We start from the raw sequence: 19,412 nt of genomic DNA on the forward strand, positions 1-19,412 counted from the left end.
CAGTTATGTGGTGTTCCATCCCCTGGCAACGGGATCAACGTTGCTGGGTTAAGGATTGTGCACCTCTTTATCACGATGTGTGGTTGTGACAGAAGTATAGCAGAGTAAGACAGATGTCTGGCTGGCGACAAAAAGTTCATTTTGCTTTGCAGCAGCAACACATCTACAGCATGTGGAACCAGCAGCTCCATTTTGTGAAAGAGCACCACATCTGCAGATTGTCTCACTGCAAGCGCCGCCGCACATACTGCTTGGACACAGTCCGGCAAAGACAGAGCCACTGGATCCAGTTTTTTTGAATAAAATGCAATTGGTCTTAGTTTGCTGCCATGACTCTGCAGCAACACTGAGGTCATAAAACCATTCCTGCAGTCTGCTGTTTGCACAAAGGTTTTATTGTAGTCTGGCAAGATAAGAGTTGTGGTTTCTATCAGAGCCTGTTTCAGCACTACAAAAGCATCATCCGCTACTGGTGTCCACATGATTTTTTCTGTCATTGTCATGGGAACTCCATGCACAATATCCAGCAGCGGTTGTGTTTTTTCCGCATAATGTGGGATTCATGCTCTGCAGTAATTGCAGAGCCCCAAAAATGACATCATTTGTTTTTTTGTTTCAGGTTTCGGTGTATCTGAAATAATCTGCTTTCTGGTTCTTTGTATCTGTCTTCCAGAAGCCGACAAAGTGTGACCTAAATAGTTCACTTCCTGTCTGACCCATTGTAACTTATTTCTGCTCACTTCATTCCCTATAGTGTAACAGTAACAATGCTAAGGAGTCTACCTTGCAAGCAGCTTCAGTTTCAGAGGCTACCAGGAGATCATCTACATAAACTAGAAGTTGGCTTTTGTTTGACATCTGAAAATCAGCCAAACAGGCCATGATAGCTTGAACGAAAATAGTTGGACTATCAGCAAATCCTTGTGGCAATCTGGTGTATGTATAGCTCTGTCCTTTAAAGGTAAAAGCGAACCAAAACTGTGAGTCTGGGTGAATTGGCACTGAGAAAAATGCATTGCTGAGATCAATTACTGTGAAAAACTTCTGATTAGGTTTCAAAGTGTTCAGAAGTGTGTGTGGGTCAGGCACATTGGGTGCTCTTGTTTGCACTGCATCATTCACTGCTCGTAAATCTTGTATCATTCGCCAATTAATTTTGTCGGCCTTTTGGACTGGAAAAATGGGAGTGTTGCAAGGAGAATCCGAACACTCCCTAATGATTCCTCCTGTCAAAAGATCATTTATAACAGGGGCAATCCCGTTCATTGCCTCCTGTTTTAAAGGATATTGTTTAACTCTTGGACGCCACTCTGATCTTGGTTTGATCTGTACTGGGGAAATGGATTTTAAAAGTCCTACATCAGATGGGCCCTTGGTCCACAGTTTTTCAGGAAGCCCAGCCAATTCCCCCTCCTCCTTTTCATTCAAATAAATGTCAACTAGTCAGGGAAGTGCACAAGCGCCTGCTCTGCCTACAGCTACTTCACACACTGTTTGCTTCCACACGTCACAACTGGTACTGTAGCTCCACCCATCACCTTTGTCCTCATAATCAGTCACAGATCCAGCAAGTTTAATTCGGGAACCCACATCTGCCCACGTTATGCTGTGAGGTTTAAACAATGAGATGTGGGGTACAGCCGACAATTTGTATCTGTCTTTCTGAGGAGCGGGCAAGAGCACAGCGGCAGCTGCAAATGACCTGTGGTCAGTGTACAGAGCAGTGATTGTTAAAGTTACTTCTGTGTCGCTGAGAAAACTTCCAATATAGTCATCTTGTGGATCAGTGAGAATATTCATGGTGACATATAATTCAGTACAAGTCATTTCTGATTCAGGTTGGGACATTTGTTTTCGAGCTTCACTCAGCAATCTGCTTGGGAGTTTAGGATTTCGTTCAGGAGGGATGGCATAGGAGCAGCAAATCTGTTCAGCTGCTTGTGCAGCATATGAGTCCACATCTCTCACTCTACATGCTCGCATGCCATCCTTTACTGGAATTATTGCAATTCCCAACCGAATCATCAGATCTCGTCCCAACAGGTTTATGGGACATTTTGGGGATAGGACAATCAAAACTGAAGCCATGCTTCCAGTTTCCTTATCTCTCACTTCAACTGGATTAGAGATACTTTCCTTGTGTACCTGCCCATCAGCAGAGTTCACCCAAATAGTATTTTGGGAGGCCTTTAGATTTGGGACTTTAGTTTTTATCACGGTTTTACAAGCCCCGGTATCACACAAAAACTCGGCATCACTGCCTCCAATGTTTAGAGTAACATATGGTTTTTCTTTTAATGCACTCAGAATGTCCCATGCTGTATGGACATCTACTATTTCTTCCTCTATAGGAGCATCAGAGGTCAAAGGGGGGGAATCTAGTCATGCTGAAAATTTGGCCTTTCCTCTGCCCCTTCCTGCACCCTTTGATTGATATTGTTTTGCAGAACGACACACTCTTGCAAAGTGTCCTCGTTTCCCACAGTTCCAACAGTTGTCAGAATCTCGTGGGGGTTTTGAATTATATGGCGGCCTGCGACATTGTTGGCCTCTACCTCCTCCTCTGCCTTGCTGGGACCCTTGGAAGAAGACTGTTGTATCTTCATCTAGTTCATCATCATCATTATCTAGATGAAATACATCAGAACTTTTGCCTTTTTTGATCACTTTTTCAGCATGTCTGGCCCATTGCATAGTTGTTGTCACACTTGCAACATCCACTTCCACCAAATGTTTCCTCACCCAGTTGCCTATTTCAGGGCGGAAATTAGTGAGGAGCGCATTTTTAAGCTGTTGTTGATAAGCACTCTCAGCTGTATCATTGAATGGGATGCCACTATGCACCCTGAATTCTTTTTCAAATCTCAAACGAAAATCATCAGTATCTTCACCAGGCTTCTGTTTTATTCCTGCCAAATGACCATAATTCGCTCATCTTTGAAATATAGTTCGCACTCTTTGCACAAGACCATTCCATTGTGCTGCATACTCCCCTCCCAATTGATTTCCCTCAATGGGATAGGGAAAAGGCCCTTGATTATTTCTACCTGTATAATTTCCTCTAACCTTTGCCCAGTCTTTTCCCAAGGAGGACATTGCAGCCTCTCCTGCCTCATGTCCATTCAGTCTATAGGAATGTATAATTCCAGCCATGTCCTCTGCCCATATATCTGGGTCTTCAGCAACAGGGGTAACCCCTTCAACTGCTTTTCTTGCCTCTTCCAGAGTCCATGGCCGGAAAACATATGTATGTGGGGGTTGGCCTTCGCCTACAATAGGGTTGGGCACCTGTATCATTGGGCACACATCAACATTGTCTACATTTTGAGAAAATTTAGCAGCAGTGGTCAAACTTCTTGTTTGTACAGGACTTCTAATAATGTGACCCTGACTTCTTTTGCTGTTATATGGGGGGGGGGGGGGGCTGCAGGTTTGTTAAGCTTGGATACAAGTTTTGCGTACGAGCGGAAGGCCCCTCTTGCTCCTCTGCTTGAGCTGCACCTTCAGTTTCGGCTGGAGTCATGGCCGCGGCAGTGCGCCTGCGCACTGCAGCCTCATTGTCTTCCGGCCTGACAAACATAGTCTCAGCCTCATCACCTTTCATCTTTCTATCTTTTGTCTTTTGGATTTGTTCTTTTCTCTCTTGTGAAGCTTTCAACCACATTTTAGCACAATCCAATTCTCTCTCTTTTCTTTTCTTTTTCAGTCTATTTTTCTTTTTATCCACACTCTCTTCTAAAACATCAACTACTATCTTCCACACTTCAACTCTCAACTTCCCTTCTACTCCATACTTTTTCTTCCACTTCGGCATATATTGCATACAATTAAGAAATCTACTCGCCATGTACTTCTCATCTCTGTCAAGAGGTAGAGATTTACCGTTTTTATTTCCCATCTTAATTCTAGTAATTTTAGGTTATACAATTTCTTTTTCTCAATATTATTATTATTATTATTATTATTATTATTATTATTATTATTATTATTATTATTATTATTATTATTACTTATTTATTTCTTTGACTCTTTGAGGATCCTCAATGCAGGTTTAAATCGACCTTTCAACAAATTACTAGCCTGTATTATTGCCGTGGATCAATGCTAGAACTGCTATTTAGTCAATTTATCCTACCAGTTACACACTCAATCAACTCCAGCGCTTTTTTTTTCCAGGCCTATCCAGGGATGGGTGTAAAACCCTCCCAAACAGCTTTGGAAAAATGGACAAAAGAAAAAATCTACGCCCTTCTTCAATTAAAAAAAATAAGCTCTGTTTTTCTTAGCCCGTTTCTTCCACTGGGACTTGAACCCAAGCTGTTCTTTGGCTTGGAAAAACATACAAAGAAAAATCTACGCCCTTCTTTGATTAACAAAAAAGAAGCTCCGTGTTTCTTAGCACGTTCCTTCCACTGGGACTCTAACCCAAGCCAGATCCCTCAGCTCGGAAAAACAGACAAAGAAGAGTCTACACACTTCTTCGATGAACGAAAAAGAAGCTCTGCCTTTCTTAGCCTGTTTCTTCCACTGGGACTTGAACCCAAGCTGGCTCTCGTGCACCTCTACGTGTTACGCGTTTAACAACACAACACAACTTCAGGCCTTTAACTTACTTGTCCCCTGGTTCGTTGCACTGCCGGGTCCCGTCAATCCACCTCTGTCAGACGAAGGCAGACCTAAGATGCTGGCCCAGCGAAGAATTTCCTTCCCAGGTCTTTCTTTACCAGGTCCGGCTAGTGGACGCTGGCCCGTCGACGGTGTACAGCGCGTCGTCCTCCGTCAGCCAGATGATGGGTATGAGAGGTCCCGGGTTTCGGCACCAAAATGTTAGAGATTTGCTCACTCCAACTTATTTTGCAAGAACCACATGGGAGACAAGGCAAGTTCTTTTAGACACCTGCAGGTGGAGAGATCACTCGCTACAGGAATGAAATCTGGAGCCTCTCCCAACTGCAAAGGCATATTTATTAAGAGAAAGAGTGGGGGTAAGAGTAGACTGAATAGGAAGCCCTTGTGCTCTAGTCAAAACATATCAGGGGATGTTTTACGACCTTGTGTAGGATGAGACAAGGTAGGTTATTTATTACCGGTTGCATTCCAACATAATCATACGATAAGGATAATTTGAAAAACCCTAACATCCGCTTTGTCAACGGCTCTGCCCCTGTCCATGATCACAATATCCGGATCACTGCACATAAACTGGAGTTGAGTAGTGTTGTATTTTACCAGGACGCGATCACCAGCCTCATCGTGGAGTGGGTGACTCATGGTGCAGTCGTTTTCATTAGGCTGAACTGTCTCTTGGAGCGTGCGTTCGGCCGGGTGAAACAACATCTCACACAACGCGCGCTTAGTCAGGGGCATGCCTCGCTCATTCAGGTAAGGGATGCCCTTTTCCGTGCACATGTTCTGCAATTGCCCCAGACTGTGAGTCCTAACGGCATTGTCTATGCTCACCCGTTGTTGCGGTACCCGATCCGTAAACAGCATGGCGCACATCTCGGACTTTGTCATATCCCGACCGTTAATAGGTACTAACAGGGTTACCACAGAAGTTTGAAATTGCGTTTGACCAGTCTCCAATGTGCAGTTTAACTAAAAACATTTAAATAAGACATTGACATAAATCTCTTTCTTTCTCACACACACATACACACAACACACACACACACACAGCTAACTTACTCATACTGAATTTACAATTTCTTTCTCTGACATATTCATTCACAACATAAACATAGACAATGCACACTTACACATTGCAGTCATTCAAACACTAACATGCTGATAAACATGTGCAGTACTATACAATACAATACTCTCTCTCACATTCACACACACGCACACACACGCACACGGTGTGTAATAAGAGTATTGACAATACAGACCCACACACACACACATACATACACAGCAGCAGAAGTACAATCAGTGGTCATAGAAGTAAAGTGAAAAAGTGTATAACTGTATATAAGGTGCAAGAGTAAAGTGCCAAGTGGCATGGTGACTTTGGAATGTTCAAGTGGTTTTCCTCAGTGTGTTCATGAGTCTGATGGCTTGAGGAAAGAAGCAATGGTGCTCTACACAAAAAGGCTTAAATTTTAATGGGGAAATATTTGGAGTACTGACCCTCTCTCTGCACGTTGTTGGTTTACATAGGTCATGGGCCTAGTTTATTTGGTTTTGTTTGTGGTTTGGGTTTATTTTGTTTATTGTTAAGGTGTTCCTTGTTATTCTCTTATCCCCTGCATTGCAAATGTCTTCTTGATGCAGATAGGTTAACAGGCTGGGACTTTTGTGAGATAATTTGTCGATTGATGGGGGCTAGTAATTGTCCAAATTCTAGTCACATGTTTTGAGGGACCACGGCAACAACATTATATTTAATTTCCAGGCCATTATTTAGTATGATATGACGGTGTCTAGCTAAGTAGACTGTTCTATCAAAAAATGTGAGAGTGAAGGAGGAGGTTTGATTTGTAATCTGACATTTGGGTCCCATTTTGAAGAGCATAGATTGTTTTTGTTTGTTTCTTTTTTAAGATATGTTTAACAGTTTATCTCGGTGCAGTAAGGATATAGAAATTTTGCAAGACTTAAAATTAAAAATTAAAAAGCAAAATTACATTCTCATTTTCCCAGATGTGAGGGAAATTGAAAGATAAGGAAGACGAAGAAAAGATAAAAAAGAACTTGCTGTTGCACAGACAGGAAGATGATGACACAGTGTCAGCGCGAGCTCGCTTAAGACCCGCAGCTGAGAATGTGATGAATGAAAATGAGAAAAATGATCAAATTACAGAGACAGATGTTGTGGCACGGCAAAGCGAACCATCCTTTCCGTCTTTGTACCCCAAATTAAACAACTCATTGCTTCCTATAATTTGAGAGGTGATGAAGTACAACAGGTTTTCATGGCATCCTTAACCAAACATTGGGCAAGCGTTAAAGACACCTGGAGTCCTTTTGATCTCCAGGGCCGTCCATTGGAATATAACGAGGTGCCATTACAAATACAAATTGACCAACTATTGCAGGATAAAAATAAAATTTCAACGTAGAGCAAATTACACAGACATTGGCCGAACTAAATAAAGAGAAGATAAGTTGTTTGAAGACTTTAGACACAGACCAGAAAGAGTGTTCAACTGATGTCTATGATCAACAACTCAAAAATGCTCTACATGCAGAATTTGCGACCAGTATTATGTCGACAACGAATAAATTCGACAATTTTTTTTCCCTATAAAATGGTGCCGTTTGGGTTTGAAGTACATAGTCGCTTCAAAGGATGAAAAGCATGATTTAAGATACGCGATTGATCAATGGGAAGACCCTTGTGCCAGGGGTGTCAAACTCATTTGTTCGCGGGCCGAGGTTTAGTCATGGCTTCTTTTGGAGGGCCGGTATGCCTGTCATACCCGAGTAGATGTGTGAGCGCCTCATATTGTGGGGGCTGCGGAATAAGCTGACGAGTACCTCGCTTTCAAATCAGACAAGTAAAAACTGGTCTAATATTTGAAATTTAACATATTACTAGAAGTGAAGATAATTTGCGATTCGAGTGATGGCACATGTATATGAAGCACAATTTGACACCTGTGCCTATACAAAAGTAAAGTTGGATTGGAATTAGATGAAACGGATATGGACATCCACATATTCCATTTGAGTTTAAATTGCTTGCAATGTAATTGCGATTTAATTGACACCTGTGTGATTGATTGATTGGTTGTTTGATTGGTTGATTGATTGAGTGAGCGAGTGAGTGAGTGAGTGAGTGAGTGACTTTTCTGTCGCCTGCACGTCATCTTTCCTGCATGCCTACGTTGCTGTCTCAGCCACATCTGACCGTTGAAAGATGCACGACACTCAATCCTGCCACTCTCATTCCCCTTCCTGGCGATGGCGAATTCCGTGATTGTGTCGATGCTGCCCAACAAATTGCAAAGGCTCGGCCTGATTTGGAAGATACGCCTCTGCCAAATGGTCATGTGTTTTTTGTTGATGGGTCTTCTAAGAAAAATAAATCTGGTGTGGCCCTTACTGGGTATGCCGTTGTTACTGCCGACATGGTTTTGGAGGCTGCTAAACTGCCATCCAATATGTCTGCACAGGCCGCTGAGCTCATTGCTTTGACTGGGGCCTGCAAATTGTTTGTAAACAAATCCGTCACTATCTGGACTGATAGTCAGTATGCTTTTGCTACAGTACACGTGTTTGCTCAGCAGTGGAGCAACCGTGGCATGGTAACTTCTGCAGGGAAGCCCGTCGCCCATTCCACATTACTGACTCACTTTTTGGACGCTGTCCAGCTACCTTTAGAGGTAGCGGTTTGCAAGTGTGCTGCTCACACTGCGTGCTCTGATCCTGTTTCTCTCGGTAATGCTTTTGCTGACAAATCCGCGAAGGCCGCTGCAGAAGGCCTGCTCCGTGTCCTCTCGTCTCTCACAGCTCATGATTCGATGTCACACATCTCCCCTGATGTGTTGCTTGACATGCAGTCTCAGAGCCCCTCCCAGGAACGGCTCTCTTGGGAAAAACGGGGTGCAACTAAAGACACTGTTGGTCTTTTTGTGTGACCTTTGGGCAAACCTGTCTTGCCTCATAACTTGTTCAAATGGGCTGCTATTTCGAGTCATGGGGTCACCCATGTCTCGACGGGGGGTATGGTGAAACAAGTTGAAGCTATTTATACAACATACGGCTTTGCAGCTTTTTCAAAATTTACAGCGACAATGGTCCACATTTTGTAAATCAGAACATTGGGAGAATGTTCCACATAAATCTAAAGAACCATTGTTCCTATCGTTCACAATCAGTTGTTGAGAGATCTAACGCGACTATAAAAAACAGATTAAAGAAATGTATGGAAGAAACCAAACGACCATGGACTCAGTGCTTAGACCTGGTCAAAATGTACATAGATATTACAAGTACAACAGGGCTAACTCCCTATGAAACTATGTTTGGAAGGCCTTACAGGCTTCCTCAGTTCAAGAACACGTGGGAGATCCCCGAGGAAGCCACGTTAGCTGATTACATGAGAAAAATGTTGGAACGTCAAAAGAATCTAACCAATAACACTGATGATGAACCCATTTCTCCGCAGGAAGACCCCAAAGTGGTACCGGGAGACTGGGTCTTGATCAAGAGTATCAAGAGCAAGAATTGGCATTCACCCAAGTGGGAAGGTCCTTTTTTGGTACTACTCACGACACCTAATGCTTTGAAAATAGCCGAACGCAACACGTGGATTCATTTATCTCATTGTAAAAAGGTGATCTCTGCAGACCCAACCTAAAGTACGGAAGGTGAGCAAAGTCTGGTAATAGTGCCTGATCCTGGTGCCAAGATCCAGGGTTGACACGAAAGCTAGCAGAAGCCAATTTCCAAGACACCAACCCGAAGCTCAGGGTGTTGACTCTGAGGAGATCCGAAAACATGAGCATTAGAGAGTCATTTGGTGAGTGCTTTAATCAGGCTGTGGCCTGCGCTAAGTCTGCCATGTGTTTTTGGTTGCTTTTGCTGGTTTGTGTTACCATTGTGTTTTTTCCGGGGGTTATTTTATTTGGAGGGATAGAATACCATGAGCCTCGAACATTCTTCTCTCAGGCGACTGCTAACACTAATTCTAATCGATATGGCTCATGGGGAGAAATTGCTAGACATAAGCGCGACACTAAATCCCCTTTTGATCGTGTTCCAGGAGCCGTCCGTGTTCCAACTTGTGTACCATGGCTTTTGTCTTGGGCTTATAATAATAACTCATTAATGTTTACTGTGGCTCCTAATACATCTTCTTCTATTATTTTACCTCTGAAAAGTTTGAAAGGGTTTCGTAATGGTCGCCCCACTACTGGAGATAAATGGCTCGGGTATTGGTGGTATTTAACTGGCCACCCGGTTAACACCGGCTGGGGCACCCTTGTCACCACACAAATGCGAGGGTATTGGCCCTCTGGTTCCAGTGACGAGGCTGTGTTCTTTGCTAAACGAGTGACTTTGATAAATCGGGGCACAAGCTTCGTTTTGACTCTTACACTCCCTGATGGTCAAATTCGTCCTCCAAATGCCACCTTGTTTAACACTTCTTGTTGGGGTTTTCAACTGTGGGCTTGGTCCTCTGGAATCGATCCTCGCTTTCCTATTGCTATTTGCCTTAATAAAACAATGTCGATCGCTGACCGTCCCGTTACAAATGATTACACCCTGTCAGCAGGAGGAAAAATCACAAGTATGCTCCTCACTGATGTAGACGGCTATTTTGTAGCCTCCACAGGAATAAGCGGTAAAACCAACAACTGGCTTCTTCTGGCTGAGCAGGCCGCGAAGATGGCTAACACCAGTTGCATTGCATGCATGGGTCCAAGACCTCTTTTGAAAATCATACCTGCAAATATAGTTCCTAAGTGTGCTGTTGCTTTAATGTAAAACTCATCCATTTCACCCACTCATGATTGTTTTAAATGTGATAAGGTTTACCCTGTTGCCTCTATGACAAAGTATAAACCCCTTTTTTTCGTTCTATGTAGCTAAGGGTAATTTTACTTGCATTAGATTACCTGGTACCGGTGAGAAGCTCGGCGCTCTACCTACTCCATGGTGTGGGTCCATGACCAATGTCACTGCCCCTTTTTTGCCCATTGCTCGTAGTGATATTTGGTTTTGGTGTAATAGTAACAAACTTTATGATAGGTTGCCTTTCAACAGCTCCGGAATTTGCGATTTGGTAACCCTATTGCTACCTGTTCATTTGATGCCGATGTCCTCTTATGATCTAACATCTTTTGCTAAATCCGTGGTTCCCGTATTCTGGCCGAGAACGAAACGAAACGCTGAATGGCGGGGCGCGGCTAATCCAACTTACATTGACGCCATTGGTGTTCCTAGAGGAGTACCGGATGAGTATAAGCTGGTGAATCAGATAGCAGCTGGTTTTGAATCCGCCCTGTGTTGGTGGTGTACTATTAACAAAAATGTTGACAGGATTAACTACGTCCATTACAACGTGCAGAGGCTTGGAAACTGGTCCGAGGCGGGTTTCAAGGCGGTCCACTCCCAACTGGCCGCTACTTCCCTCATGGCTTTCCAGAATCGAATGGCCCTTGACATGCTACTCTCAAAGGAGGGCGGTGTCTGCGCCATGTTCGGTGAGCAATGTTGCACGTTTATTCCGAATAATACTGCAGCCGGCGGAAGCCTGTCCCATGCCCTTGAGGGCCTGCGGACCTTGAACGGGAAGATGAAGGAGCACAGTGGGGTGAACACAGAGGTTTGGACCGACTGGTTGAACGTGTTCGGAAAGTACTGCACCCTGGTTTCCTCTGCCCTGGTCTCCATAGCCGTTTTCTCTGCCATTTTGATCTTGTGTGGATGTTGTTGCATCCCTTGTCTCCGATCCCTAATTAACAGACTAATTACAACTGCTATCTCTCCACCAGCTGAGACTTTCCCGTTGCTCCAAAGGGATGACCTTTCGATCGACGCGGGTTCCTTCTCTAGTGACGACCCGGTCGGCGACTCTATTGTGGTAAACCTGTCCGGTTTGTTTCTTGACCCTAGCTTTGCCGATTATGACTCAGTTTCCTCCTGTGTGTAAGTTAGTTCTTGCGAAATGTGATCCCTTGGCTGAAAATCTTTTTGAAGTGGCCATATGGGTGATGGGTTGTTCTCCGGGAACTTATGATAAAACAGGGGGGAATTGTTAGATAAATGGTATATATATGTTATCATGCGTTCCCTAATGAGTACTTATTAATAAAGTTATTGCGCAGAATGCTTGCTGTTTCTTCTTGCAGACATCACCTAGTCCACAACAAGTCAAACGATGCTGTCTGGAGCTTCCTGACCTTCTACACATCTGGGAATCCAAGAAAGTTGTTGATGTCTGCACATGTCATTTTGTCTATGCACTCTTTTCACATGACTACTTTGTTTCCCATAACATTTTATCCTTGCGACTTCTAGTTTCACATAGAATCTCGTTTCTTCTCTCATGAGACAAAGCCCACGCTTTCCCCCCCACCTATCAGGGGCTAGTCTCACATTGTAGGTAGGGCATTCCTGAATAAAAAGAGAGGAGTGTAAACAAGACCTTTAGTGTATTTTGGATTGCTGTAAGTCTGGATGCACTCCTCGCGAGAAAAGATCAACATTCTGTCTCACTGGTTTTGTCTGCTGATCCTTTTGCTGAATCTGAACCTAACACGTGGTGTATGTCGTATAGAGGTTGGATCGGTTCCTCTTGGGTGTTGCCATGGTAGTGCCTATACGATGTACCGAGGCCTTTGTACATCACACATGCGCACTGTGGATTGGGGAGATTCAACTTGTACAGGCGATGCCCCGAGGCCTTTGTACATCACATATGCGCACTGTCGATTGGGGAGATTCAACTTGTACAGGCGATGCCCCGAGGCCTTTGTACATCTCGTATGCGCACTGTCGATCGGGGAGATTCGAATACAGTCTCTCGTCATGAGCAAAACACCGGTGTGTTTGTGGTGCTGTACGCGGACAGCGACACAAACAGTGTCCACTTGATGTCCGGGCCCCAACCGTCGATGGGCGACAGCTGCACTGCAATGTCCTTCGGAGGGGTGTAACAGACGACATAGTGCTCCGGATCCACAGGCTTGTAAGTGCCCGGAACAGAGTCTTGCACGGCCACAAAGCCGTACGTGACACCGTGGGCTGCGTGAACTGTGTTATGCAGCATAGTGTGGGGCATCTTAATGTACACTAGACTGTTTGCGGGCGCCGGGTCCACCACCAGTCCCTTGAACACAATTGCGATGCAGCTGTGCCCCTGCATCATTTGTGGTAGGTGCATGGTTGCTCTGTCTGATGTGCCGGCCAAAGCTAACAGCATGTTGTTTTCTTACTCACACCCTCTGCTTGAAAGAGTGTCCACAGTCAAAATTGGCCTCCATGAGGTTGTTAGCTATCATCCACCGTTTGATGACCGCACACAGTTGCTCTCTGGACATGTCTAGGAAGTGCAGGAACCGTATGGCGTCTTCGCGGGTGGTTGTGACAAAGTTAGCCATGGGGTTCAAAGGGCGCATGCTGCTGACCCACTTGGCGCACTGCCTCATCAGGCTCTCCGTAGTACGTGTGGAATCCGGCACGTGTGGCTTGAGCCGAGTCACCAGCAACTTGATGAGCACCCACTCTTCCATATCCACGCAACGCTGGCCCACCTTGAGCCTCCTCAAGTCCCCGGCCGGGCCCAAACTCACATCCCTGAGACAGAAGTCACCGCGCGCCGGGTTATACATGCCGTAGTAGCCCACCGGCGACGCCATAAACCGCCGCTTACGCTCGGCCCCGCGGTCGGCCGGATCACTGCCCCACTGCAGCATGTGTGTGGCGTTGCTGCGCTGTAGAATCAGGTTGGCATCGTACAGCCACCCCTGGTACGTGTCGCGGTCCCAGAAGCCCTCATAAAGGTCCAGCACCCCAGCCTGGTGATCGCTCAAGGTAGCACCCTCGGCATACATCTGGATAAGACGCTTCAATACCTTCAGCTGCACAGGACGCGGCATGCGCACCATCTCCGTGGCTTCCCGGTGACCCGACAGGATGTCATTCAGTAGCGCTGGCGCGGCCCTAGTATCTCGCCGGGTGCATATGGCGGCCACGCTCAGGTAATGTTCTTTGGCACACACCAAGTTGTTAGAGTAATACTCGTCGTCCACCAGCTTGCCCGTGGCGTGGGGATCCGTGGTTACCAGCATGCTGTTCCCGATATCCGAGGGGACCACGTAGGCAACGTGGTCCGAAAAATTGCGCACGGGCACTCGGTGCGCCCACATGTACCAGAGCTCGGGTACCACGTCGACGCCCCACCCCACCAGGTTGGAGCCCATAAGCGCTTTGGCCTTCACCTTGGCCGACGGTGCTACGTACTGGCGGCGCTGTACCACCGGCCACTCGCCCCTGCACGTGTACTCACAGTCGGTATACTGGCACTTGCGGGAGCCGTCCACCTGGCGGCGATTGCGGGCCTTCATAAATACACAGTCCACCGCGGCCACCTTGAGCAGGTACTCCACATGTTTGATCTCCACGTCTTTGTCCATGGCCGTGCGCAGCATGTCCAGGTCCAGAGACTCATCGTCTGTGCGGCCCACGGCCACCACCATGTGCACGTGGACCACAAGCCGTGCCTCACCCAGTATCAGGCGTGTGTAGTCATGGGACCGGGCGCGCACGGCCCGGTAGATGGCCTGGAAGGTTTCGGTAAAGTTCCAGTGGGGTGTGAGTATGAACAGGTCCGTGACATCGCGCATGGTGAAGCCCTCGGCCACGGCCCGGCTGCCCAGCACCAGCGCTACGTCAGAGCCGTCCACGTTACGCTCGTGGTTGAACCGATCTAGCATCTTCTGGGCGCGCGCCGAGTCGGCGCCCGTTAGCACCATGAAGCGCGTGGGCCGTTTGACGCCACCGTACGTGGCGCCTGTCACCATAGTCCAACCGCCGTTCCGCAGCAACTGAGAAAACAGCGCCACGCCCGTGCCGCGCACCACGTCACAGTACACAAAGCTCTTCCTAGCAACATCATTGCGACATCACATAGTCGAACTTGACGCTGTAGTTGGCCAGGTTGCCCTGGGTGGGCAGGGTCGCCAGTGACGCTTTGCGCGTGCTGGTGAAGATAGTGTTGGTGCGCTGGTCTTCGGCCATCGCGCTCAGGTATACGCCCCGCTGGTACGCCGACATCTTCAGCTTGACCACCTTGAAGGGCAGACCGTCTATACGTCGGCCGCGGTAGCGCACCCTGACGCCGCTGCTCTTGCCTAGCACATATGACACACGCCCCTTGGCCGTCCTCATAAAGTCCTTCTCTGCACCCCGGACAAAGTTGCCCGCGCCCGTAAAGAATCGCGACTTGTCCACGGGCTCTGGCAAAATCAGGTTCATGACATCCACGATCTCGTCGGCGCGGTCCGCCATGGGCGTGCCCGACAGAGGCACCTTCTTGGCCCCACGCACCGACCTCATGAACATCAGCAGCGAGCGGTACGCCGCATTGTCCTCCCTCAGGTTGGCCAGTAGGCCCCGCGACACGCGGTTACACCACGCGGCGAAGCGGTCGTATGTGGTGAAGCGGAAGAACTGCTCCACAGACCGCCGCTCCCGACGCCACGAGCTGTTGCACTTATCGAGCAGCTCGGACCGGAAGTTGCGCATTAGGCCCTCGCCGCGCGTGATCACCAGCACCCCTCTGAGGTACTTGGCGGCGCACTGGGCTATGGCCACGGCTGTGCACGTCTTACCGGTGCCCATTTCGTGAAAGAGCAGCAGCTCGTTATAGGGCGTCTCGGGACTCAGGAAGCGCACCAGGTACTCCTGCTGCACAAAGTCATCCTCGGGGTCCAGGCCGCCCTCTAGCCTAATGTCCCCATGGACCCCAAAGCGCCGCTCCTCGATATCCGGGTACAGCGACAGGAAAACCTCCATTTTGTTTTGATCATTCGCAGATGAGATCCACCGGCTCCCGAATGCTGTCGTAGATGCGCAGTGCCGTGAAGTACGTGTTAGTTTGGGTCTTGTCGGAACGCACACGCAGCACACGCCACGCGCCGTCCGCAAAGGCGCACTCGACCACGCAGCCGGCCATGCCCGGGTCCCACGCCAACACCTGAGCAAAAGGCTCCGTGGCTGCGTGCAGGTACAGCCCCGCGCACTGGGCGTCGATGGGCACCAGCTTGAAGTCCACCGTGTTCTTTTCGTGAGGCTTGTACTTTACCACAGACACGTCACGCCCACCGTAGTAGGGCTCCTCGTTGGACTGGAACAGAAAGCCGTCGCAGTCGGACCGGTCGGCATACGCCTCGTAGAGTGCTTCAAACTCCAACAATGGCACAAACACTTTAACCGTGACACGCAGGGGCCCGTGGTGACAACGCGCCACCACACGTGCAGCCTCAAGCCCGCTGTCCAACGTGTAGTCAGCCACGTGGGTACTGCACACATACACCACATCAAAGATGTACAGTTCCTGGCCGCAGTGCTCACAATCTACCAGGGTGTCCGTCAGGTGCAGGCCGCAGGGCCTCTCAAACCGGTCCTCGGTCAGTTGCCATATGGTCGCGCAACGGTCCATGACGTACACGTGGTCACGCCCATCTATGTACAGCATATACCGGGTGCCGTCAGCCTTCCATGTGGCGCGCCCGTCAGCGCCCAGCCTCACCACCTCGGAATAATTATGTCTGCTCATCGATACGGGCATGCAGCCGGGAAACTGGTCACGGTAGCGATAGCCCACGGCTCCTGTGATGACGCGTGTTATCTCAGCGCACAGCTCCACGTCGTGCACGGCCCCTAGGCCCAGCTTGTGTGTGGACGTCTCACAGTGGGCCGGTACGCATGTCACAGGCAGCTCAGGCAGCCATGCCGGCAAGTCGGCCGCCACTAACAGTGTGCGGGCGTTGTACTTGATGCACAGGGTCTTAACATACTCCTCCCTGTAGATGCCCGGAGGTCTGGCCTCTGCAAAGAGGCGGATGGCGTCATGCACCGACATCTTGCGGCACTCCACCAGGTAGCAGCACACCAGGTAACCAGTGCGATTGAAGCCGTATGTGCAGTGCACATACACCGGGCCTTGAGCGGCCTGACACAGGCCCAAGAAAGTGCGCTCCGCTCTGGGGCTGGGGCACTGGTTGTGTCCCTTGCAGCGTATCTTGTAATAGCACGAGCCCAGGGCTTTGCCATTGTAATAGCGTGTGGTGTTGGTTAGGTCTATCACGGCCCCATATGTGTAAGGCCTTGTAGTGGTTCGCGAGGGGAATGTGCTTGTCGTAGCGACTGTCAAGAAATGTTTTACCTGGGGTTATGAACCCGCAGATTGTGAAACCTTGGGCTGGACACTTGGCCCAGCCATGTGGAGGCAACATACCAGACATTGTTCATACCCTAGTAGTTACCACTTTTGTCTTGCACCTCTAAACACAACCCTTCAGACATCCAGTGTTGCATTTCGCTTAATCAAAATATGTGCCCAGACTCAAGGAGGGTGCACATCAGAAGTATCTTTATTTATTGTTCAAATCAGTAGCAAATGTTTCAGCAGTCATTCAAAGTATCGCGAAACAAGGACACATTCCTTTTCATGCGGCAGTCTTTCTCCATTATGTCGGTCATCCGGGCCCGCACATCGGACAAGTCAGCGAAAAAGTGGGTATCGGTCAGATTGTCGCAGAAAGCCGCGGCAGACGTTTTCAGGAGATTGTGTTTTGCCTGTAGCTCGGCAAGCTGGGCCTGGACCCGGCGAAGTTTGATCGAGCTGTTGTCCGCCGTCCGATGCCGCTTCAGCTTGATACGAAGGCTCTCTTTGGTCAATTGCTCGTATGCCAACTCAACCTGAAGCTCGTCCCGCTGCTTGATGGCTGTTTCGGCCTCAGCGCAAGCCAGGGCATGTCGCCGCTCAAGAACCAGTTTCTCCGCACATACCTTGCCCATCTGGTTACCGGTGCCGTGCAACTGCAACATTAGCTGCTGTTTCCCCTTGTAGTGTTCGGCCTGCAGCCGTTGCTCCAGGTTACACAGGTCCCGACTGTGACGCAGCGCGCATCGCTCCTCGGTTTCACAGATGGCATCGGCTACCCGTCGCTCAGACTCGGCGAGGCACTCCTTCACCATGCGATCCAGATTATACACCTTCTGTACGTCCCCGAGGTACATTGTGGTCCGGCACACCGGACAACGGTAGTCGGTGTTGCAGATAGCAACGTCGGTTTCAATGCACTGCTGGCAAAATAGATGGCTGCACGGAGTAACAACAATAGATGTCATGGTCTCCAAACAAATGCTGCAGGGAAAAGGCGTAGACTCCATGGTGAAAGGAATGTTTCCCCTACCCATGTATTCACTCCACAACCAGCCGATTGGCAATATTCAAATATTGTTACCCCACAATTGGATGTTGATCAACATTCAATTGTTGTTGTGTTATTGTTTACCCTAACGCTCCAGACATTATTTACACCCCGAGTTAATATGTAGTGTTAATCGACATTTGTACTCGCACTCAAAGCAGACGTACATCAGAATCATTTTCCATGTTTATTGTTTAAAGCAGCAGCAGCAAATGTTTCAGTAGTTATTCAAAGTATTGTGAAACAAGGCATGTGCCTGTGCCGGCAGTAGGCTAACACCGCCATGATTAAGAGGAACACCTTGGCCGCTATCATGTAAGGGATCAGGTACTGTAGGGATCTACTTTCCGGGGGGTCCTTACATGTGATGACAGAACGATCCACCTCTTCCTCTTGGTTACGCTGCCCCACGGGTGTAGTGCGACTGACTGGAGGGTCCTTACATGGGATGACAAAAAGGTCCACCTCTTCATCTTGGCCACGATGCCCCACAGGTGCAGTGCGACTGCATGTGTAAGTCCCGTTGTCAGAGCATGTTATGGGATCCTGGAAAAGCAGGCTGTCATCCTCACGTAGTGCAGTAGTGTTGGCCCATCTACCGTAGCAATTCACTCTGCCGGAGCCGCGACGCTTCAGAATAACGGCGGCCCCGTTATGCAGCCCTCTGTACCAGGTTAAGAACAAGTACTTGACATTAGCCACCTTGTCCGCCATGCATGGTATCATCACATTACGTGTGCCCTGCAGGACATGGACCGCGGGGAGAGCACTTGTTCCTGAGAGGATAGTCAGAAATAACACAACCACCTTCATTGTAGCTAGGGTGTTTTATTCCCAAAACAGTCAGTACATTCATGTTATTCAAATAATCAGAGAGAGTATATAGCTGCCCACGCCACACACCAATCCCACGACAAACATACGGGATATTGCGGTCACAGATATAACCGGTCTGCAACTAACGAGAGAGAGTATACAGACACCGCCCACACCAGACACCAATCCCGCGACAAAGACTCGGGCTACCGTGGTCATAGACATGGGTGGTCTACGACCACGCTCCAACTGTGTCCAGTCCAGGTCCGCTGGTAGCTTGTCCACAAGCATGGTTATTATATCAGGGCAACATTCAGGTTGCGCAGACAGACACTGCACATATATCTCCACACTGGCGTAAACCAAAGCCACCACACGTCCTATGTTGGGATCATCGGCCAGCACAAAGTCGATGATGCTGGCTACGACACTGACGTTGCCTGTGTTCAACACATCACTCACTACCCCAGAGAACATGTGTGTCCCGTTGAGCATTTTGGCCACCTCTTCGCAGCTGTGTATCAGAGCGGCCTTAAGTGTAGGGCTGACTAGCGACGGTCTGTAGTCCTCCCGAGTCACCCCGTGGATAAGAGGCGCCAGGCCACGGGTCCTGAGCACATGATCCGCATAGCCATACACTACATCCTTTGTGACAGACATTTTACCTGTAGTCCTACGGTACACCGGTAGTATATATTCATA

Source organism: Syngnathus scovelli, chromosome 10, assembly GCF_024217435.2.
Source record: "Syngnathus scovelli strain Florida chromosome 10, RoL_Ssco_1.2, whole genome shotgun sequence".
NCBI classification, from domain to species: domain Eukaryota; kingdom Metazoa; phylum Chordata; class Actinopteri; order Syngnathiformes; family Syngnathidae; genus Syngnathus; species Syngnathus scovelli.